Consider the following 25,218-nt stretch of genomic DNA (forward strand, 5'->3'; position numbering starts at 1 on the left):
CCATTATGGCGCCCCCTCCACTGTGGCGCGTAGGAAACATCTCAGGTGGGATCTGCTTGTAATGCCAGTAACGTTGGAAACCATCAGGACCATTAAGGTTACATTTTTTCTCATCAGAGAATAAAATTTTCTTTCACCTTTGAATGTCCCATGTTTGGTGATCTCTTGCAAAGTCCAAACGAGCAGTTCTGTGGCGTTCAAGGAGACGAGGTCTTTGAAGACGTTCTTTGTTTTTGAAGCCCTTCAGTCTCAGATGCCGTCTGATGGTTATGGGGCTGCAGTCAGCACCAGTAAGGGCCTTAATTTGGGTCGAGGATTGTCCAGTGTCTTGACGGACAGCCAATTGGATCCTCCGGCTCAGTGCTGATGAAATTTTTTTGGGTCATCCACTTGACTTTTTTGTTCCATAACCGTCAGGATCATTTAAGAATTTCAAGAAATTCCAAATGACTGTCTTACTGCGTCACACCTCAGCAGCGATGGCGCGCTGTGAGAGACCCTGCTTATGCAGTTCAACAACCCGATCACGTTCAAAAAGGGAGAGGTTTTTTTGCCTTTGCCATCACAACGTGACTACCTGACAGAAAATGACAATGAATCCACATCTCTGCACAGATTTGGCCTTTTAAAGGCATGTGGTCCTAAACTTTTGATCAGCTGAAAAACAGCCTGTTTCAGTTTATTCGTTGTTTTCATTAAATTGAATGCTCAAAAAATGTCTCACTCCCATTTCTTCTTGTTGAATGTTGAAGCTCTACTTGGAACCTTGTTAAGATCCAGCCATGCTAAATATGATTATTTGCCATTTTTCAAGTGGTCTTAAACTTTTGATCAGGACTGTACTTCCTGCTATATCCACTTCTGAGTTTAAAAATGCCACGTCAAGCTGAATAAAAATGTGTGTTGCCTGCTAAAATAGGAACAGCATCAAGCTTCCAATTGTTGAATTTTTTTATTTGGCTACCTCTGCTGAAAGCAAAATGCACTATATCTATGTCTGGACATAAAGTGAACCTGTCACCATTAATATGCAACCAGTCAGTGTTCGGTCAGTGATTTCCATCAGTGATTTTGAGCCAAAACCACTGGGGCCTACATAGAGATAAGGTATAAGAGAAAGATACTGTATGTATCTGTTCTGTGTTTAGACCCACACCTGGTTTTGGCTCAAAATCACTGATGGAAATCACTGACCGAACACTGACTGTGTGAATAAGGCATAATTTGCCAGCAGCATAGAGCAGGAGTAGCTGAGCAGATTGATATATAGTTTTGTGGGAAAATATTCCATACAACTTGTACTTTATTAATTTAATTTTCTGCTCCTTTTGAGCTTTGAAGTTAAGGAGACGGTCCTATCAGTGATTAACAGCTACCTCTGTATACACAGTCAAAGAGGGAAGGCTGTGAATCACTGATAGGACCTCCTCCTTGACTTCGAAGCCCAAAATGAGCAGAGATTTAAAGATATGATTTACGCAGCCAAACCATGTCCTACATTTTTCAGCGGACCTGAAACTGGAAGCCCCAGACAGTCGACCTCTCTTTTAATTGGAACCTCCCGGATACATCATCCCTTACCTCATCAGCCATAGACCCTGTCTGGAATACCATGCAGCGTCGTGGAGGTGAAAGAGCGGTTTCCTCAACTGCTCTCTGGCAGGAGGACCTTGTGGTAGCGGAAGCGCTACGCCCAGAGACATCTCTATACTTGGATGCTCAAAGTGAGGCACAGATCCTTGCATTGCCTCCCCGGGGGAAAATTACTGAGTCTAGTTGCACACCCGCAGCAGCTTAGTATGACCTCACTTTTCAGTTTCATAGGCCTAGCCTAAATTTTTCTAGATCCTCTCACTAAAAGAGCTACATTCTTCCTTACTATGCTTTTTTTCTGGGCCGAGGGACCAATTTTTCTTATAATAGGACTTTCTGTAGGTCCTATTTTATAATTTCATTGCGTAAGGGACAAATCATACTTAAAGGAGTTGTCTCACTTCAGCAAATGGTATTTATCATGTAGATAAAGTTAATACAAGGCACTTTCTAATTTATTGTGATTGTCCATATGGCCTCCTTAGTTGGCTTCATTCATTTTTCTATAATATTATACATTACTTGTTTCCAGGGGTTACGACCACCCTGCAATCCAGCCGCGGTGGTAGTGTTTGCACACCATAGGAAAAATTGCTGGTCTATGCACACTCATGTGGTCACGACCACCAGAGAGCCCGGCTCCTTTTCCTACAGTGTGCAAGCACGGCCACCGCTGCTGGATTGCAGGGTGGTTGTAACCCCCGGACGCGAGCAGTATATAATGTGATGGAAAAATAAATCCATCCAGCAAAGGAGGCAATAACAATATGGATAATCACAATACATTAGTAAGTGTCTTGTATTAGCTTTCTCTACATGATAAATGCCATTTGCTGAAGTGAGACAACCCCTTCAATTGCAACACCTGTGAGCTAGCTCTTAATTGTTATTTTTGCTGTCCATTCAACATACTTGCTATTGTAATATATTACTGAACTATCGTTGCCATCTACCGACCACTTCTTGTACAGCAGCAGCATTTTCACCTACACTCTTTGTATTTATATTTTGCCAAGTAAAGCCTGCGGCTTACTTTTTTCAGGATTTTTCAAAGGAATCTACCTCTTTTTTCTCTTTGTTGCTCCAATCACTCTCCATGTACCAGCTAGCTGCTACGTGTAGTGACTTACAACTGAAGCACTGCTCCTTCACCAAGTGAATTGTTACTACTCAGCCAGTGGCCAGTAGATATGTAACACCCCAGAGTTGTTACTACACGCCTCTACCCCACTACTATCTTCTAAGAGCCTTTATAATGTCATCAGATGTAATTTACATTATGTCCTCCACAAATGTGCATATTAAGCTATGTTAAATGCAATTATTCATGTAATTTGCCTGGCTACCAGCAGGTGGCAGCAACCCATTGGCAGGTAAAAGCTACAGTTTAGTGTATCTGAGCTGGAATGTATTATTCCAGCTTAGCTCCCCCTCTGTGGAGAGGTGGGCTGGTCCCACATCCTGCAGCATGGGTGAAGAAGGAAGTTAGGGAGAGTGTAGCCCATCTCCTGCTAGGGGTAGGGTGTGTGTGTGAGGAGTTCCCCTGCATAGGGAAGACAGCAAGGACCTAGTCTCAACTGAAACTTGGCCATATACCCAGTCTGAGCACCTTCAGCTCTGCTGGATGAGGAAAGCAGAAACTACAGACAAACTCCAGAGTTCCAGAAAGAAAGCATCCCCTGAGAATCCATCTGTGAGATGAGTCCAGAGTCCTAACAGAAGCTTATTCCTCCTGAGCTAGTCTGTCCCCACACAGAAGAAGTTGCAGATAAGAGCAGAAGCTAATCCTGCCACAGTTAGGCTACTTTCACACTCAAGTTTGGTTCGGATCCCTCATGGATCTGCACAGACGGATCCGCACTGATAATGCATCGGTTTCAGAATGGATTCGTTTGTATTATCTTTAACATAGCCAAGACGGATCCGTCTTGAACACCATTGAAAGTCAATGGAGGATGGATCCGTTTTCTATTGTGCCAGATTGTGTCATAGAAAACAGATCCGTCCCTATTGACTTACATTGTGTTTCAGAACGGATCCATTTGGCTCAGTTTTGTCAGACACCAAAATGCTGCAAGAAGCATTTTGGTGTCTGCCTCCAAAGCGGAATGGAGATGGAACAGAGGCAAACTGATGCATTCTGAGCGGATCCTTTTCCATTCAGAATGCATTAGGGCAAAACTGATCAACGGAAAGCCAAAACGCCAGTGTGAAAGTAGCCTTACAGAGGTACCAAGCAGATGTTTTATCCTGCAAGCTCCACATTTAAAGCAGAAGTACTCATTCCTGCCAATCATTTCCAAAACCTGCTGGGACCAAGAGACCAAAGCTGTATACTGCTTGGATGCAAGTTATGTCAAGTAAAGCAATGTTTGAACTTCATCTAAAGGTCTGGACATCATTTATTCTGCAAAGTTCCTCTATTACTCCTACTATCACTACACTCACATTTATGGCAAATGAGCCAGGAGCCCGGAGTCCGGCCGTACCCAGGTAGGAGACACCGTGACACAACTACCACAATGCTATAGAGACATTATAGGCCATTACACCACTCTGGCATTCCTAATCTGGGACGTGCGTTATAACACCTTGGAAGGGCCCTGGGATAGTACCCTGCGCACGCTGCAGTTAGCATCACAAACAAATACAGAATATTATCCCCCCATACCTGGCCACTGCACACATAGAGAAGCAAGGGCCCCATAGCAAGGATCAAACCAGGCCCCCCACACAGGACAGAAGAGTTTCTGACTAAACCCTTTTCAATGACCGTTGGGGCATTTTTTCCCTGCCTCATTTGCTAAAAGTTGTTCCTTTAGAGTAGGCATGCTCAACCTGCGGCCCTCCAGCTGTTGTAAAACTACAACTCCCAGCATGCCCAAACAGTCGACAGCTATCAGCCTACAGCAGGGCATTGTGGGAGTTGTAGTTTTACAACAGCTGGAGGGCCGCAGGTTGAGCATGCCTGCTTTAGAGGGTAGAGTCCTGACCAAATTTTCACCTTCTCTAGAAGAGAGGATGATCCCAACTGGGCCCCCTCATGCCCTGGGCCCCATAGCAGTCGCATGGTCTGCCACTATGGTAGTTACGCCCCTGTACTCAGCCATGGTGAAATACAGTCGCCCTTCAGGAAAGGACTCTTTGTCTATGGCAAAGGAGTTATGGAGAAGTTCATTAAAAATTATCTTCCCGAAGTTCTGAAATAATGTCTGTCGGCTATACATCCAGGTATGATATTGATGTGAGCGATGATGATTCTTCCACCTAAAATAAAGACTTGCCTTTATCTAGGGCTTTTCTTCAACAAGCTTTAGCCAAAGACCTCTCCCTAATTGTCCAAATGCTCCAAGAAATTAAATAAGGCATGCAACAAATAGGCAACTGAGTTGAATCTCTTGAAGAGACCATATCCGATCTGTGTGTTCATTCCAAAAATGTGGCAACTCATTTTCAAACATGTCAAATTCATCTGAATCAGATTTGTTCCTATACTGAAGATCAAGACAATCACAGCCATAGAAATAATCTACAAATCCATGGCCTTGCTGAATCCTATGCCCTAGAGCAGGGATCAGCAACTTTCAGCATTCCAATTGTGATGAAATTAGAACTCCAGCATGGACACTTGACTAGAGCATGCTGGGAGTTGTACTTTTACAACAGCTGGAGTGTCGGAGGTTGCCACCACATTTGGGGGCAATATGTCTTCCTTTACTTATCAGTAGTTTCACAACCAACACTGTAGACACATATAGTATAACACTCCTCCAGTATTATGTCTTTTCTATGTTCTGTCCTGATTGTTCTGCTTAGATTATAAAAATTTTAACATCGACTTGCAATATTCCAGAATTTGGTACGCATTAGTCTTAAAAAAAGAAACGCTTGAAGCGACTAACTGATATCTTATGCTCAAGGAAAATTCTATATTGCTGGATGTTCCCCTTTAGCCTTATCTGCACAGTTAGGGGCAATATATCTTCCTTATCAGTAGTTTTACCACCAACACTGTAGACATGGGTCGCAACAGAGAAGGCTGGATAAAGCAGGAAGAGGAATGGAAAGCTGACTCCCAAAAGAATGCTCATTGACACTACTTGAGAACTCTATACATATAGTTTGTATTCGGGTCGTCTATGCGTGTGAGACCTACCTACCTACTTCTAAAGCAGTAGAGGTGTGCCGAGACTGCTGTACAGAGGGTAGGCTAAAGGGGCCCACCCCCAAAGAGTTGTTGTAATAATGGGATTGGGAGGTAGTGGGGCAAACGAGCTGACGCTGGTGAGGAGAGAGGGGGAAGGCAGAGCCTTATAAACACTAAACCCCGCCTCCCCTCATACAAACACAGCAAATATACATTTGCTTATCACTTGTATTCGGGTCGTCTATGCGTGTGAGACCTACCTACCTACTTCTAAAGCAGTAGAGGTGTGCCGAGACTGCTGTACGGAGGGTAGGCTAAAGGGGCCAAAAATCCCAAACATAGGTTAAATGTTATATGTTTATTTATAATTACAAAACTAGATTACTGAAGGCACTAGACATTTCAACCTTAGGGGTTGGTATATACCGGGCATAACAAGCCGACTTCCACCTGCCTAGCTTCTTAATTACATGTACCGGGACATTGTTTTTAGATGCGGCGGAGGCCGCCCCGATGCGCATAGAATGCCCCGTAATCGAGCTGGGGTCGACACCAATGTTCCTCAACAAAATACAGATAAACTTGAGGAAATTTGTGCAACTCAAAGGAGCAGAACCTAACCTAAGGAGAGGTGCCTGACCCGGGGTTTCTTTAATAAACTGTAACCACTCTCGAATGGTTTTCACAGGACACCATTTGTTACCAGTAGGAAAGTACACTGCTCAAAAAAATAAAGGGAACACTTAAACAACACAATGTAACTCCAAGTCAATCACACTTCTGTGAAATCAAATTGTCCACTTAGGAAGAAACACTGAGTGACAATCAATTTCACATACTGTTGTGCAAATGGGATAGACAACAGGTAGAAATTATAGGCAATTAGTAAGACACCCCCAATAAAGGAGTGGTTCTGCAGGTGGTGACCACAGACACTTCTCAGTTCCTATGCTTCCTGGCTGATGTTTTGGTCACTTTTGAATGCTGGCTGTGCTTTCACTCTAGTGGTAGCATGAGACGGAGTCTACAACCGACACAAGTGGTTAAGGTAGTGCAGCTTATCCAGGATGGCACATCAATGTGAGCTGTGGCAAGAAGGTTTGCTGTGTCTGTCAGCGTAGTGTCCAGAGCATGGAGGCACTACCAGGAGACAGGCCAGTACATCAGGAGACGTGGAGGAGGCCGTACGAGGGCAACAACCCAGCAGCAGGACCGCTACCTCCGCCTTTGTGCAAGGAGGAACAGGAGGCGCACTGCCAGAGCCCTGCAAAATGACCTCAAGCAGGCCACAAATGTGCATGTGTCTGCTCAAACGGTCAGAAACAGACTCCATGAGGGTGATATGAGGGCCCAACGTCCACAGGTGGGGGTTGTGCTTACAGCCCAACACCGTGCAGGACGTTTGGCATTTGCCAGAGAACACCAAGATTGGCAAATTCACCACTGGCACCCTGTGCTCTTCACAGATGAAAGCAGGTTCACACTGAGCACATGTGACAGACATGACAGAGTCTGGAGACGCCGTGGAGAACGTTCTGCTGCCTGCAACATCCTCCAGCATGACTGGTTTGGCATTGGGTCAGTAATGGTGTGGGGTAGCATTTCTTTGGAGGGCCGCACAGCCCTCCATGTGCTCGCCAGAGGTAGCCTGACTGCCATTAGGTACCGAGATGAGATCCTCAGACCCCTTGTGAGACCATATGCTGGTGCGGTTGGCCCTGGGTTCCTCCTAATGCAAGACAATGCTAGACCTCATGTGGCTGGAGTGTGTCAACAGTTCCTGCAAGACGAAGGCATTTATGCTATGGACTGGCCCGCCCGTTCCCCAGACCTGAATCCAATTGAGCACATCTGGGACATCATGTCTCGCTCTAACCACCAACGTCAAGTTGCACCACAGACTGTCCAGGAGTTGGCAGATGCTTTAGTCCAGGTCTGGGAGGAGATCCCTCAGGAGACAGTCCGCCACCTCATCAGGAGCATGCACAGGTGTTGTAGGGAGGTCATACAGGCACGTGGAGGCCACACACACTACTGAGCCTCATTTTGACTTGTTTTAAGGACATTACATCAAAGTTGGATCAGCCTGTAGTGTGTTTTTCCACTTTAATTTTGAGTGTGACTCCAAATCCAGACCTCCATGGGTTGAAAAATTTGATTTCCATTTTAAATTTTTGTGTGATTTTGTTGTCAGCACATTCAACTATGTAAAGAACAAAGTATTTCAGAAGAATATTTAATTAACTCAGATCTAGGATGTGTTATTTTAGTGTTCCCTTTATTTTTTTTAGCAGTGTATTTAACTTTAGTCAGCTGTCCCGGGCATGTCGTCTTTGTAGAGGTTAGCGCAAGAATGTAACAAGACCCGTCCCAAGAGAGCTGACTCTTCCTCAGATAATTTTTACAGCTCGCGGCGCAGGTGAATTCGCCTGGTCTGAGGAAACCATAGAAAGCCAGATACATGGTTGTCTTTATCAGTAAGCTAGTATATTCACCAAAAGGATATCCTTGCAACATATCAGATAAGGACCTGAACATCTTCCCCGTAAATGGCTGCCGGGAAGGACGGGTGACAGCAGAGCCTTTCTGTATACCCCTCAGTAACATTCTGATAGGATGCGCAGAAAACAATGATGGTAGATGAGGATGCTTCAAATACAAATAATGTTGTATACCGACCAGATATGACTTAATAGTACTGTAAGACAGCTTCAGGTGTGAGTGGCAAAATGCACCAAATGCCAGTAGATAAGATATATATCCTGCTCCACCTGACGGGTGCGTTCTCTTAAAGTTACAGAATGACGCCCAAGCTTTCTTATACATCCTCAAGGTGTTATTGGACAGTGATCTAGTCATAAGAGACCTAGCAGTGGTAAGGTGAGCCGCTAGTCCATCACTAATTGGTCGAACTCGGGAATGGTTGCTGGTGTGTGGTCTGCCTGTGGAGAGACCTGAAAGAAGAGCGACAGGTTACCCCTAGATAAAGCATCCGCCGCTACGTTAGCTTGCCCCTTAATGTGATCACATATAATAAGGAAATTATATTGAAGTGATAACCAAACGAGTCTCCTCACAAATGACATAATCTGAGCAGAGGCTGTTCTACCCTTAGTGAGTATCTCTACTAAGGCCTCATTATCTGTCAGGAAGAGCACTGACTGATTCCTCCATAGTGGACCCCACACCCGAGCTGCCGCCACCAGCGGGTATATCTCGAATAATGAGGAACACCTGGTGAAGCCCTCCAACCTGACCACCTCCGCTGGCCATTGATCTGCCATCCACCTATGACCGAAAATAGCTGCAAAGCCTACTAGGGATGAGGCATCCGTATGGACTACTGGAGATTTACTTGAAACTGACGGAACGAATAGCGATATGCCGTTCCACTGTGACAGGAACTCATCCCACACAACTAAATCTGCCATCGCATTCTGATCTATGACTACCCGGCTATCTTGATCGTGAGCATGTTTCAAGAACTTCAAGAGTCTAGCGATAAACGACCTGCCTTGTGGAATAATGCGTGTAGCGAAGTTGAGCATGCCAAGCAGTGACTGGAGATCTGCTTTGGTGACAGTCCTGACGCGTGCTAACCTATGAACTGCTTCCTTAACTCTAATAAATTTGTCCTGCGGGAGACTAGCTTCCATATTAACAGTGTTTAAGCAAATGCCGAGAAAGGTGATGGTAGTATCAGGACCTTCCACCTTGTGTGGGGCAACGGGGACCCTGAGATCTGCAAACATCACTTGCAGCACCTGCAGGTCCTGAGGAGCATGGTTCGGGGATTCTATTAACAGAAAGTCATCCAGATAGTGAATTACGTGATTGACCCGGAACAAATCTTGAAGTATCCAATGCAGGGCTATGGCAAACTGGTTAAAAATCCAGGGGCTAGATTTAGAACCAAAGGTCAATTTGTTAGCGAAGTAGTACTTATTTGACCACTTAATCCCATACCATTGCCACAACCCTGGTTGGACAGGGAGCAACTTAAAGGCATCAGTAATGTCGGCCTTGGATAGCCAAGCTCCCCTACCCAGACTGAGAATAACCTGGATAGCTTCATCAATGGATGCATATTTCATAGAAAATTCCTCTGAAGGAATTAATGAGTTAAGGCTGGGTACCGGTAAAGAATGTGGAGCTGACAGGTCATAGATTAGCCTCTTTTTATTGCTAAATTTGCCAGTCACTACACCAACTGGGTTAATCCTCCAACAATCAAAGGGAGGTTGATCAAATGGCCCAATGAGATACCCCTTATTGAGCTCGGCCTGAATGAGCTGAGAAACTGCTTCGGGATCCTTCGAGGCTGACAGTAGGTTCCTACATTCATAGTTGGCCTGAGGAAGAGCCAGTAAACCTGTATGGAAACCTGCTGACAAACCCTTAATGATGAAACGCACCCAGTTGGTATCTGGATGCAAACCTAAAAAAGACTGAAGGAGGCCGACATTCACCATGCCTAGTCATGCCGGTTCCTGGTTTCTTTGTGGGCAAGATGCCCGGGGGTGGGCTCTGAAACATATGGCTCATAAATGCAATAGCCAACATTGGTTGAAATGACAGACCGCAAAATTGAAATTATTACAGATTTGGGATCTGCCCAAATACTTGATGGGTCGCCCCAACTTGTCTACCCCCGATGTAGCCTTACTGACTGACGGGCCAGGAGTACTACTAGCCTGTGACAGAGCTGGGTTATCACAGACTGAGCACCAGTCCGTCATATGCGAGTATGAATTGCATTTGGAGCAGGCTGAGGCTTTGAGACCGGCAAAGTGTCTACAGAATAATTACGTATCAATATTAGACCAATCTACCGTATGTTGGAATTGAGCCAACGCCGCTGAAGCTTTTGCTGAGAAGGAACGGTGATAGTCGTAAAAGGCTGACCCACCATACTTATAAGCCAAATCCACCACCTTGTACATATACAGGTCTAATTCCTCCCTGCGCTGAGGATTACCTGAACAAACAACATCCCTATATAAGCTGAAAGCTAAAACAAACTCTGGGATGCTGAGTTTCCTGTTCAACCGCACATCTTTGGATCTGAGCACAACCGAAACCTCACCACAGACTATGGTTTTGTTGTCCGGTGCCTCATGTGCTGCTATTAGCAAGGATGCTAAATTAACATCCTTGCCATCAATTATATCCTGCCTAATGTTAGCAGGAATAAAATGAAAAGGTGCTATAGAGGGTGTTAGAACTGACCCACCAGTTATACTATTGCGGGAATTAGAAGATCCCGCCGCACTCTGTGCCATCAACCGAGTAGCTGTATTGCCAGCTTCGACCGACTCTAATCTATTTTGAAAGTCCGACATAGATGATGCCATAGAGTTGATGACCGCGTGCAGCTCGGTGAGCGAGGTCTGGATCGTAGCCATGGAAACAGTCTCCTGACTCTGGCCCGCCAGATCCGAAGACAGCAATCGAAAAAGTTCCGCCTTCCTTGCGGAGGCTGGGAATGGGATGCCTCTTTTGGTCAGCTCTGCCATCAACTTGGGCACTGTCCATGATCTTAACGACTGCCTGGAGCCTCTCGCTGAACCTGATGCCACGCTTGCATGGGAAGATGACTTGTCACCCACCACAGATTCTTGAGACATCTTTAACTAAAACATGACATGGTTAATGTAGAACAGAAATCCACCACCTGAATTCACTTGAGCCAAGACGTGCTAAGAACCCTCGTATCTGCACACGTGACTCGTACCCAGCACACAATTCACCCTACAACCACCCAATGGCAGAACCGGAATGTGGATACCATAGAACTTACTGTGAAGCACCCAGCGAGTATCGGCTGACCCATGATAGTAACGTGAGGCATGCAATTCGTAACTGTAGTGAGGACAGGACCTGAACCTGTCTGTAGCCGTGACAGACGTATCGAATCCTTGCCTGTAGTCGTGACAGGACTTAATGAGTCTGTAGTCGTGACAGACGTATCGAATCCTTGCCTGTAGTCGTGACAGGACTTAATGAGTCTGTAGTCGTGACAGACGTATCGAATCGTTGCCTGTAGTTGTGACAGGCTATAACATAATTGTGGACCTATCAGACATATTCAAGTCCTATGTAAAGCTATATGTTGAAAACATTACATATACACGTGTTTATATATTTTTTTTGTTAGTTTTTTTACAGACTACCACAATAGTACTATACCCTAAGTTGTTTGCTTGTGGATGCCAAAAACAGCTATAAGACTGAATACATAAACAGAGTGTTAGCTACTGTGGCACAAAGAAGGAGGGAAAGGAAAATTGCAGCGGCACTACGCAAATACACCTCTGTACATGTAAGTCCGTGTCAAACCTGGGAACGGCAGCCGTCTATGAAGACCATATAGGAGGTGGTGCTCAGCGTGGCAAAGTGGTATAACGATGAACAGTAGAGAGAGACGCGGCACTCACCGATATTCTTTTGCTGGTTGCTTTTTATTGCAAATAAGACAGCATGCTGCGCAGGCAGGGGGGCGGGATGGCCACAGTGTGCGTCGGCGGCGACGGCCGTTTCGCGCAAGGATAGCGCTTCTTCTGGCCGGGTAAGTGTTAGCTACTACTGGCTATAACCTTAACCTACCCTACTCTAAGATAAATCGTAGCTTACATGCCCCGGATGCCTGCGTGTCAGATAAACTCAGCCGCTTCTAATCGCAGAGATCCTTATACGCCAGATAACAAACCGTATATCTAGGAAAATCACAGTAGTGCTATAAGTACTAAAATATACCCCCTTATTTTTTATTTATTTTTTATAATATATACATACATATATATACACATATAGACACATCTACACATATACGCCTGACCCCATGTGACTGCCTAATAATTATCCTAACTAACAATACAAATACACATTCAATTTAAGTAAACCATGAATACTAATGCTTATAAGGATTTGTATAGTAGCACTACTGACTTTGACCAGTAGATGGCGTGCAAGTACAGTTTAGCCAGCAGAGCACGATAGAGCAGAGAGATGCCGACAATGAAAACAGCAGAAGGTTGGTATGATCACATGCTGAACACCCCCGTTCTCTCTCCCCTGTGCGCTGGCCATACAGCCCCGATCTTACCGCTATCTTGCAGAAGTAGTAGGGTAGAAAAATGCCAATGAACGCCGAACTTGCTGCTGCTTGTGAAACGAAGTACCGATACCAGGAAGTGACGCAGACGTGCACCACCAGCCGCAAACGAGCTGACGCTGGTGAGGAGAGAGGGGGAAGGCAGAGCCTTATAAACGCTAAACCCCGCCTCCCCTCATACAAACACAGCAAATATACATTTGCTTATCACATAACACTCCTCCAGTATTATGTCCTTTCTATGTTCAGTTCTGATTAGTGATGATCGAGCATGCTCAGCCGAACACCAGTTGAAAACCGCATGTGCTCGAGCACAATGCTCGAGTCTCCGCCCCACACGTTTATTGCCTGCTACGCAGCCAATAAACGTGCAGGTAAGTGCTGCCCTTGGTTGGCCGGAACGCCAATTTTTCCATAGACAGTGTCCGCTGCGGACAGTGACTTTAACTGCGCCACATCTACAGTGTAAAGTGTGCGCATAAAAAAAAAATCTGTGACATCCAGTGTACTTTTTCAATAAATGGTGTCCGCTGCGGACAGTGACATTAGCTGCTCCACATCTCCTGTGTAAAGTGTGCGCATTAAAAAAATGATCTGTGACATCCAGTGTACTTTTTCAATAGACGGTGTCCACTGTGGACAGTGACATTATCTGCGCCACATCTCCTGTGCAAAGTGTGCGCATCCCAAAATGTATCTGTGACATCCAGTGTACTTTTTCAATAGACGGTGTCCGCTTCTGACAGTGACATTAGCTGCGCCACATCTCCAGTGTAAAGTGTGCACATCCAAACATTTATCTGTGACATCCAGTGTACTTTTTCAATAGACGGTGTCCGCTGCGGAGAGTGACATTAGATGCGGCACATCTCCAGTGTAAAGTGTGCACATCCAAAAAATATCTGTGACATCCAGTGTACTTTTTCAATAGACGGTGTCCACTGTGGACAGTGACATTATCTGCGCCACATCTCCAGCGTAAAGTCTGCGCATCCCAAAATGTATCTGTGGCATCCAGTGTACTTTTTCAATAAACGGTGTCTGCTTCTGACAGTGACATTAGCTGCACCACATCTCCAGGGTAAAGTGTGCGCATGCAAAAATGTATCTGTGACATCCAGTGTACTTTTTCAATAGACGGTGTCCGCTTCTGACAGTGACATTAGCTGCGCCACATCTCCAGTGTAAAGTGTGCACATCCAAACATTTATCTGTGACATCCAGTGTACTTTTTCAATAGACGTGTCCGCTGCGGAGAGTGACATTAGATGCGGCACATCTCCAGTGTAAAGTGTGCACATCCAAAAAATATCTGTGACATCCAGTGTACTTTTTCAATAGACGGTGTCCACTGTGGACAGTGACATTATCTGCGCCACATCTCCAGCGTAAAGTCTGCGCATCCCAAAATGTATCTGTGGCATCCAGTGTACTTTTTCAATAAACGGTGTCTGCTTCTGACAGTGACATTAGCTGCACCACATCTCCAGTGTAAAGTGTGCGCATCCAAAAATGGATCTGTGACATCCAGTGTACTTTTTCAATAGACGGTGTCCGCTTCTCACAGTGACATTAGCTGCGCCACATCTCCAGTGTAAAGTGTGCACATCCAAACATTTATCTGTGATATCCAGTGTACTTTTTCAATAGACGTGTCCGCTGCGGAGAGTGACATTAGATGCGGCACATCTCCAGTGTAAAGTGTGCACATCCAAAAATGTATCTGTGACATCCAGTGTACTTTTCAATAGACGGTGTCAGCTGCGGACAGTGACATTAGCTGCGCCACATCTCAAGTGTAAAGTGTGCGCTGAAAAAATTTATCTGTGACATACAGTCTACTTTTTTGCGTAGACGCTGCGGACAGTGACATTACCGGTGGGACCCCTCCTGTATAACGTTTCCTCATCCCAAACACCTGTGACATTCCCTGTAATTTTTCATTAGCCGCTGGTGATATCTCCTGTGTGACGTTTCCACATCCCAAATACATTTTTACATTTGTTTGCCCATATACTTCCAAATCTTACGCTACTGTACGTGTGACAGACTTTCAATCATATATGACATTTTATATGAATAAGGCGAGCAGTAAGGGACGGGGCAGTGGCTGTGATGCTGATGGTGCATGCAGAGGCCGTGGCCCTGGGTGCAGTGAAACTGTGCCTGCTGCCAGAGCACAAGAAAAACAATCATCCTGCGATACCTAGCTTCATGTCCCAGTTTGCAGGGCGGCGCAGGACACCACTCTTGAAGTCAGACCAGTGCGACCAGGTGGTCGGTTGGATTGCAGCAGATAATGATTCCAGTCAGTTAAGCACCACCCTGTCTTCCACCAAGTCCAGTCTCAGTAGCCAAGAGTATGCTCAACCCAATCCTCAGTAAACTAAAAGCCAAACAAGTGGAATGTTTATATCAAAAGGTATCATTTATTATAAAATATAAATAATGGAGAGCAACAGGATGTAATACAGTACACGGAGAAGCACAGGGTAAGTAGATTCAAAGGAACCACCGTAGAACTGCGCAAGATAAAGCACAGTTCTTGCGCAATGTAAAGCACAAAATAGGTACGACCAATAAAGCAAAAGCTAAGACTCTGGGAAACCAGATGAATATCACATATATGGTCTCCCCAATAAGGGTATGGTACACAAGTTCCACAGGCCAGATATAGTAACCCCAGAGTCGTAGCTAGCATACGCGGTATGATGTAGATATCACAATCAGCCAAAAACAGTGATATGATAAATACAAAATCACTAGGCTGAAATCAAACCATAACTAACGTGCGCCAAAGTACAAGGGACCCAGCGTGGATACATACAGGGGTACCCCGCACGTAGCATGGAACCGCGCTAAGTACAGGACGTACCTGAAGACATGGTGGCAAGATGAATGACCGGCCCTGGGCGCGAGACCTCGACGCGCGTTTCACCTCAACGGCTTCGTCAGGAGGTACTATATAATGCATAGGCAGGGTATATATAGAATGTAATGGGGGTGGGGCGATGGACAAGAATCACCTGAATGCGGCACACCTGCGGACCACTCGATCGGGCGCGGGAAGCACCATGGTACGCGGCGCCATCTCCCAGCGCGTCCACGTCTGCGCACCGCGCATGCGCGGCGGCGCTTACAGACGTCACGGAGCGCGTCGAGATGGCGTCGCCCAGCGCATGCGCACCCCGCGGCCCCCGTGGAACGCAGGTGAACCGCAATCCGCCGCTCTAAAAAGAACTAGATGATGGGACATAGTCACAAAATTGCCACAATGCTACAGGCACGTACCCGCTGCATCCACACAGGGTCCCACGCTCACAGGAAATATCATTTAGGGAGAAACCCCTCAGTAGATGTCTAATATGAATCAAAAAATAATGATAAGAAATAGCATGATCATAGATATAATAGTTAGTAACGTAACTTCGTGATCTACACTCATAGTGACATATCGAATAAAAAAGTGACATATAGGAGGTCCATATAAATGGAACCATGAGAATGGCTAGCTATAGCATAACTCCGTGGCAAATAGATAAAAAGCATGTGATGTACTGGGGGTCCATGACAATGGAACCGCAGTATCGTTATAGCGATCATACAGATGATCTGGTTATGTGGTGAATAAGAAAAAGAATAGTGGAGTAAAAACATCATATATATATAGGAAAGTGCTGTCAATAGTATACATGTAATCATTATTCTACATAATCCAAAAAGCATCCAGTCAGATCATATGGGTCAATAATACAAATTAGGCCATAATTAGCCCATAACTGGATGCACTCTCCATCTCCTTCTCGATTATACATGATGATACAGTCTCTCAGATTACAGAACAAATTCATGTATACAAGGAGAAAAAAACGTAAAACACGAAAAACATGTAGACCTGACAGATGTGTGTAGTAAAACAATCTATACAAGTACAGGGAATCGTCCCATAGCATTATTAAACAAAGATAATACTGTGTAAAGCGCTATATAATGCAGACCCTCTAGGATAATGGTAGAGGGTGGGGGCGACATGGGTGGCACCCCGGGCAGCAAGTGGCAGCCCGCGGTGTCACCCCAGGCACACCCAACCCACCAACCAACACAGATAACAACAGGATCCACAAAGTCTTGAAAAGGCAAGGGGTGGCCAGGGTGACACCACCGGCGGCAAAGGCCGCCGGCGGGGTCAACCGAGACACCCCCAGCCAACAAGACAAAAAGCAGCAAGGGTAGAAATATAAACAGTGGCAATGCCCATATGGCACCAGGCCCGTCAGAAATCTAACAAGACCTCCTTAGAATGTAACAGTGTCATAGCAAAAGGTCTCACTGGCTAAAATATGCCGGAAAGATCTACTACCCATATATTATCGAAGCACAAAGTAATGCCCCGCCATATGTGTATACTAAAAAATGATAAAATATCATATAAATATGTTGCTAGGAGGTCTTGACGAACATCCTCTCTTGTGGCGGCCATGTTGTCACAATAGGTAGCTCTGTCCATCGTCACCAATCCCACACGGAAGTGAATAGTATGATCTCAAAAGAAAAAACAAAACAATATTATAGAAAGTACAATATGGTAAAACAAAAAGAAAAAATATACCCCGCAATAAAATTCGCGCAATATTCATAGAAAGGAAGAAAAACTGTTAGATTCATTAAGGCCGTACGGAGTGACGGTGTCAAGGTTGACAATCCACCTAGTCTCTCTACGAAGTAGAGCCACTTTAATATTACCGCCTCTAGACCCTATATGGATTCTGTCAATACCCTTCACCGTCAATCCCCCTGGATCGGACCCGTGGAACCTGCGAAAGTGTCGTGGAACCGCCTGCAGTGACTCCCAATCCCTCTCAGGGATTTCCGCCGCTGCTCGAATCCTACACACATGTTCCAAAACCCGTGTTTTTAGGGCTCTCTTTGTCATACCAACATAAAAAAGATTACATGGGCATGTGATTAAATATATCACAGCCTCAGTGTTACAGTTTATGTTGTGTACGATTTTAAAGTCTTTTCGGCCTGAGGAGTCACTGAAGGCGGTAGAACGAATCATATCCCTGCAGGCGGCACACGATCCACAAGAGAAGGACCCCCACTTGGGGCCCTTACTACCGAAAATACCCCCCCTGGGTGTGGGGACATAGTGACTCTTCGTGAGGATGTCACGCAGATTGCGTGACCGCCTCCACGTGATCTGGGGATATGTGGGGAGACATACCGCCAGATCACCATCTGTGTGTAGGACCGACCAATGTCTCCTCAGAATATTCTGAATATACCTCCATTTCGTATTGAAAGCGGTAATAAATCTCACACATGTGTCACGGTTATCCCTTTTCTGAACTCTACTCACCAACAAGGAGTCTCTAGATGTTTTTTTGGCTCTTTCATAGCCCCGCTGTATGGTATTATATTGATAACCTCTTTCGAGAAATCGTTGTGTCAACACGCCGGCTTGATGTTCAAACTGCTTATCACTGGAGCAGATCCTGCGAGTTCTTAGGAACTGCCCTGTAGGTATTGCCTGAATCGTATTGGGATGGTGAGCAGAGGAGGCGTGGAGAAGGGCATTGACGGCAGTGGACTTCCTGAAAAGATCAGTGGACAAATAACCGTCGGATCCCTTAGTGATCATTATATCCAAGAATTCGACATTCGTGAGACTATATTTCCAGGTAAGTCTAATATTGCGTGTGTTATGGTTGAGACAGGCCAAAAAGTTTTCCAAGGCCGGAATGGTATCCTGCCATAAGAAAAACACATCGTCTATATACCTAGACCATAGGAGTGCGGCATCATATCCAGGCGTGTCCTGGACGATCTCTCTCTCCCACAGCCCCAGGAACAAGTTGGCATATGCGGGGGCACACGATGCCCCCATAGCTGTCCCCTGGAGCTGTAGGAAGAGGCGGTCCTTAAATAAAAAATAGTTATGCGTAAGCATAAATTCTAACAATGTCAGAATAAATTCGATCATACTATTGTCATAATCTGACATGGTCAAAAAGGATCTAGATGCCCGCACTCCCTGGTCATGGTATATAGACGTGTATAACGACTCAATGTCGCATGTAACAAGGACCACATCTGGGTCCACATGAATCCCATTTAACCGTCTCAGCATGTCAGTGGTATCTTTAACAAAAGAAGGAAGGGTTTCTACACTTTTCTGGAGAAAAAAATCAATGAACCTTCCCACATTGGTACACAAGCTGCCGATCCCCGAAACGATCGGGCGTCCGGGAGGATGGGTATGGCTCTTGTGCACCTTGGGGAGCAAATATAGGGTTGCTTTGACCAGAAAGTTAACTCTCAACCCTTCCATCATTTTAGTAGTGATGATGCGCTGATCACAGGCTTCAGCAAGAATATCATCCAACTCGTTTTTATAAAGTGTAGTGGGGTCCCTCTCAATTCTACGATAGCATTCCTTATTATTGAGCTGCCTAAAGACCTCTCTTTCATACATCTGCCCAATCCTCACCCTAATCCTCCCCCCTACCACCATGGAGAGTTTGGGCAAACAAGTGATCCCATACTCAGATATTCCAAGGAGCTATTTTCAGCGCCATTCCTTGATTTGGCCCACTCTCCAAGCACGCTTGAAGAGGGACATATCTTGTGCCCTGATTCCCAAACTCTTGAGCATCCACAATCACAAGAAGATGACGGTGGGGCACGGCAATATAACAGATCTCCTGGCACCCCAACTGGGTACCTCCGTTGATGGATGCTTTTCGAGGGCTCCAAGCACTCCACTTGACACCGTAACCACCACAGACCCCACGAACCGCCGCAGCTTGGTTGGGGTCTCGCCGTCCTCCACCCACGCTGGACCCAAGACCAAGCTTCAGCTTCTAGTGGTTGAGCCTCCCCTAAATCCAGAGAGCAGGAACCAGGAACAAGCTATTACAAGAGCTTATACTCAGGGGAGTATTGTGATATAGCAATCCCCAAGAGTGTAGTTATCCCATCCCCCAAACATGAGCCAAGACTTCATTAAGGGGTAAAGCAGGTCTGTTTAATGAGCACAAAGGCATTTCTTATATACAGTTTTCCCCACAAGGTTACCACCCACGTGGACCTTGTGGAGAACAGGACACAAAGTCACAACAGCCAATCAACACAGTATTGTACAGTTAGACACTCCCAGCTAATGTACACAAACTCCCCTCTGCCTGTGACACAATCAACAAAATACAATGAGTATTGTCTGTGACACAATCAACAAAATATAATGGGCATTGTCTGTGACACAATCAACAAATACAATGGGCATAACCTGAAACACAACTAACTTAATCACTCACAGGCAGAAAACACTAATTTTTCCCAACCACAGAAAACACCCCAAAACACCACATATCCCCATAAAAGTCACATCCACTGTTAGCCTCGATCTGGGTGAACAAACTATCCAAAAATCACCCAGATCGGTTTAGGGGTTCATCCAATATGCCCAAATAGTGTCCCAGGGGCCATAGTCACAGGGTAAGAGGCTGGCACACAGGCCTCTCCAAATCCCAGTGACGAAGGTGCTTTCGTCACAGGCAATTACTGTTTAATGAGGTGGATGATGATGAGACACAGTTGCCAATAACTCAACGGCAATTACTGTCTCAAGAGGTTGATGAAGAGGATGAACCACAGTTGTCAATCACTGAGGTAGTGGTTAGGTCAACAAGTCAGGAGGATGAGCAGAGTGAGGAAGTGGAAGAGGTGGTGGACGATGAAATTACTGACCCAACCTGGGAAGGTGGAAAGCCGAGCGAGGAGAGCAGTACAGAGGGGGGGGGGGGGGGATCTGCTGCACCGCAACAGGATGAAAGAGGCAGTGGGGTGGCAAAAGAGAGAAGGCGGGCCACACCAAACAGGCCCGCAACTGTACTCCAGAGCACCCCCTTGCGGAAATCTCCCTTGCCAATGGGTAGGTGTTCCGCAGTCTGGCGCTTTTTTAAGGAAAGTGCGGATGACAAAAGTATTGTACTTTGCAACCTGTGCCATACAAAAATGAGCAGGGGCGTGAACATTAGCAACCTCACTACCACCAGCATGATCCGCCACATGGCATCAAAGCACCGTAATGGGTGGGCCGAACGCCTGGGTCCACAATCTGTGTCTGCGGTCACAGTACTGCCTCCTCTTCCCCTATGTTACGTGCTGGCCAATCCCCTGTCCAAGACGCAGGTCCGACTGCCTCCTGCCCTGCACCTGGACCTTTGCAAGCACCATCAGCGACCACATCCACTTCCGTGTCCCAGCGCAGCATCCAAATGTTCTTACCCCAGGCATTTGAACGCAAGCGCAAATACACAGCCACCCACCCACAACCCACGTCTTAAACTTAGTGGTTCAGTGGTTTCTCAAAACCTACCCCAATTTGCCTGAGCTACTGGTGAAGGTACACCGCGTGTGTGCACATTTCCGCAAGTCATCGACAGCTTCAGCCAGTCTGTCAACGCTGCAGCAGCTCTTTAAATTGCCAGCTCACCGGCTGTTGTGCGACGTGAGCACGCGCTGGAACTCGACGATCCACATGTTGGCCAGGCTTTGTGAGCAGCAGAGGGCAGTAGTGGAATACCAGCTGCCACATGGGCGTCGCCTTTCCAGTCAGTTTCCGCTATTCAGAAGCGAGAAGTGGGCATGGATGTCTGACCTCTGCGAGGTTTTAAGAAACTTTGAGGAATCAACACAGATGGTGAGCGGTGATAACACTATTATCAGCGTAACCATCTCACTTTTGTGTCTACTCAAACGCTCGCTGCCCACAATTAAGGATGACTCTTTGCATGTGGAAGAGGTGGAAATGGGGGAAGACATTACAGAGGGTGATAGCCAGACCACCCTCAGTTCGTCTTCTCAGTGCAAATTGGACGATGAAGAAGAGGAGGACGTAGAGGAGCAGGAGATGGTTGCCTCCGCTACAGAGGGTAGTACCCATGGAAGTTTAATTCTATCTGTTCAGCATAAGTAGACAGAAGAGGAGGAAGAGGAGGAGGAGATTGAGAGTGATCCTTCTGATGACAACAGCGAAGTCTTGCCTGTTGGTACTCTGGCACACATGCCTGACTTCATGTTAGACTGCCTTTCCCGCGACACGAGCATTATACGCATTTTAAAAAACACGGATTACTGGTTGTTTACCCTTCTCGACCCCCGCTACAAAGAGAACTTGTCATCTCTTATTCCTCTGGTGTAGAGTAGAGATGTCCCGAATAGTTAGCCGGCGAATAGTTCCCGGCGAACATAGCTTGTTCGCGTTCGCCGCGGCGGGCGAACATATGCGATGTTCGGTCCGCCCCCTATACATCATCATTGAGCAAACTTTGACCCTGTACCTCACAGTCAGCAGACACATTCCAGCCAATCAGCAGCAGACCCTCCCTCCCAGACCCTCCCACCTCCTGGACAGCATCCATTTTAGATTCTTTCGGAAGCTGCATTCTTAGTGAGAGGAGGGACAGTGCTGCTGCTGCTGATTTAATAGGGAAGGCGTTAGCTAGGGCATTGTTCTGTGTCCACAGACTCATCTGCTGTAAGGACAGCACCCCAAAAAGCCCTTTTTAGGGCTGGTACATCAGTCTGCTTTTAAAAAAAAAAAAAATATATATATATATTGCTGTTGCCTGCCCGTGTGTGAGAGGCTGCAGGCTCACAGTCACAGACAGTACTGTGTGCACACCATTCATACAGGGTGTCACAGACAATACCTTGCAGATAAAAAAAAGTCCATTTATTATTTCTCTGTGATATAATCCCAGTTGCATGCCAGTGAGAGGCTGCAGGCTCACAGACAGTACTGTGCGCACACCATTCATACAGGGTGTCACTCACAAAACCTTGCAGATAAAAAAAAAAAAGTTCATTTATTATTTGTCTGTGATATAATCCCAGTTGCATGCCAGTGAGTGTCTGACCCACAGACTGTACTGTGGCCACTGGCTAGGCCATCACTCATACCGTTACAGGGTGTCACTCACAAAACCTTGCAGATAAAAAAAAGTCCATTTATTATTTCTCTGTGATATAATCCCAGTTGCATGCCAGTGAGTGTCTGGCCCACAGACTGTACTGTGTGCACACCATTCATACAGGGTGTCACTCACAATACCTTGCAGATAAAAAAAATGTCAATTTATTATTTCTCTGTGATATATTCCCAGTTGCAAGCCAGTGCCCACTGCCCACCACTTATATAGGGTGGCACAGTACCTTGCACGCATAGTACCACTTATCTAAAAAAAAAAAGACAGGTAGAGGCAGGCCACACCGCAGGGGCCGTCGTGGTCGTGGTGCTGTGATTTCCACTGGCCCTGGAATAATGCCCTGGAATAATGCCCAGGCCACGTACCCTGAACCCGAAAAATTCGGAGAAAATAGTTGAGTGGCTTACACAGGACACCCAATCTTCAACAGCTTCCGCTAAGAACCTTGATGCACCATCCTCCTCCAGCTCAGCTTCGGTCACCTGCTCTCAAGTTACCACTCTCCCGCCCGCTGCCACCCCACCACTACCACCACAGCCACCACAGCCGCTTCACTTAATCCGTCAGAGGAGTTATTTACACATCAGTTGGATGAAATTAGTGATGCGCAACCATTATTGTCAGAGGATGTAGATAACAGGGATATGTCTCAGACAGGCAGCATTACACACATGGACGTACGGTGTGATGATGATGATGATGTTGTACCCGCTGCTGCTTCCTTTGCTGAGGTGTCAGATACAAGTGAAGTGGTTCATGATGACGATGTGTCCGTGGATGCCATGTGGGTGCCTGCTCGAAGAGAAGAAGAAGAGGGGGAAAGTTTAGAAGGGGAGACAAAGAGAAGGAGGAGACGAGTTGGAAGCAGGGGGAGGTGGTCACAAGGAGCTAGTGGCACAGTCAGACAGCATGTATCGGCACCCGGGGTCAGCCAGACAACACGCCAATCAATGCATGCTGTTGCCACCACCAGAATGCCGTCATTGCAAAGCTCAGCAGTGTGGCATTTTTTTTGTGTGTCTGCCTCTGATAACAGCAATGCCATTTGCAACCTGTGCCAAAAGAAACTGAGTCGTGGGAAGTCCAACACCCACCTCGGTACAACTGCTTTGCAAAGGCACATGATCGCACATCACAAACGCCTATGGGATCAACACATGAGTACAAGCAGCACAAGAACTCAAAGCCGCCATCCTCCTCCTGGTCCAGCATCTTCAGCCACGTCAACCACTGCTGTCCTCCTTGCCCCCTCTCAACCATCCGCCACTCCGTCTCTCGCCTTGAGCAGTTTCTGCTCATCTGCCCACAGTCAGGTGTTTGTCAAGGACATGTTTGAGCGTAAGAAGCCAATGTCACAGAGTCACCCCCTTGCCCGGCGTCTGACAGCTGGCTTGACGGAACTCTTAGCCCGCCAGCTTTTACCATACCAGCTAGTGGAGTCTGAGGCCTTCAAAAAACTTGTCGCTATTGGGACACCACAGTGGAAGGTACCCGGATGAATTTTTTTTTCAAAAAAGGCAATCCCAAACCTCTATTCCGTTATTGAAAAGGAAGTCATGGCATCTCTGGCATACAGTGTTGGGGCAAGAGTCCATCTGACCACTGATACCTGGTCTGCAAAGCACGGTCATGGCAGGTATATCACCTACAATGCGCATTGGGTCAACCTGCTGACAAGCATGGAATGCGTGGCTCTGCAGCGGAGTTGGTGACACCGCCACGACTTGCAGGCAGGCCTACTGCCACCTCCTCTACTCCTCCTACTCCATCCTCTTCGATAACCTCCTCGGCTGAGTCCTCTTCTGCCGCGGCGTCTGGCTGCACATAAACGGCACTCCCCCAGCTCCCCAGGGGCTATTCCACATCCCGGAAACGACAGTGTCACGCTGTCTTGGGGTTGACTTGCCTGAAAGCAGAGAGCCACACCGGACCAGCACTCCTGTCCGCCCTGAACGCACAGGTGGATCAGTGGCTGACCCCGCACCAACTGGAGATCGGCAAAGTGGTGTGTGACAATGGAAGCAATTTGTTGGCGGCATTGAATTTGGGCAAGTTGTCACATGTGCCGTGCATGGCACATGTGTTGAATCTCATCGTACAATGCTTTGTGTCTAAGTACCCAGGCTTACAGGACGCCCTGAAGCAGGCCAGGAAGGTGTGTGGCCATTTCAGGCGCACTTTTCAGATATCCAGCGGCGAAACAACATGCCAGTGAGGCGCTTGATTTGCGACAGCCCGACACGTTGGAATTCAACACTCCTAATGTTCGACCGCCTGCACCAACAAGAAAAAGCCGTCAACGAGTATTTGTATGACCGGGGTGCTAGGACAGCCTCTGTGGAGCTGGGATTTTTTTTGCCACGTTACTG

Source organism: Bufo bufo, chromosome 1 (genome assembly GCF_905171765.1).
Source record: "Bufo bufo chromosome 1, aBufBuf1.1, whole genome shotgun sequence".
Classification (NCBI taxonomy): Eukaryota; Metazoa; Chordata; class Amphibia; order Anura; family Bufonidae; genus Bufo; species Bufo bufo.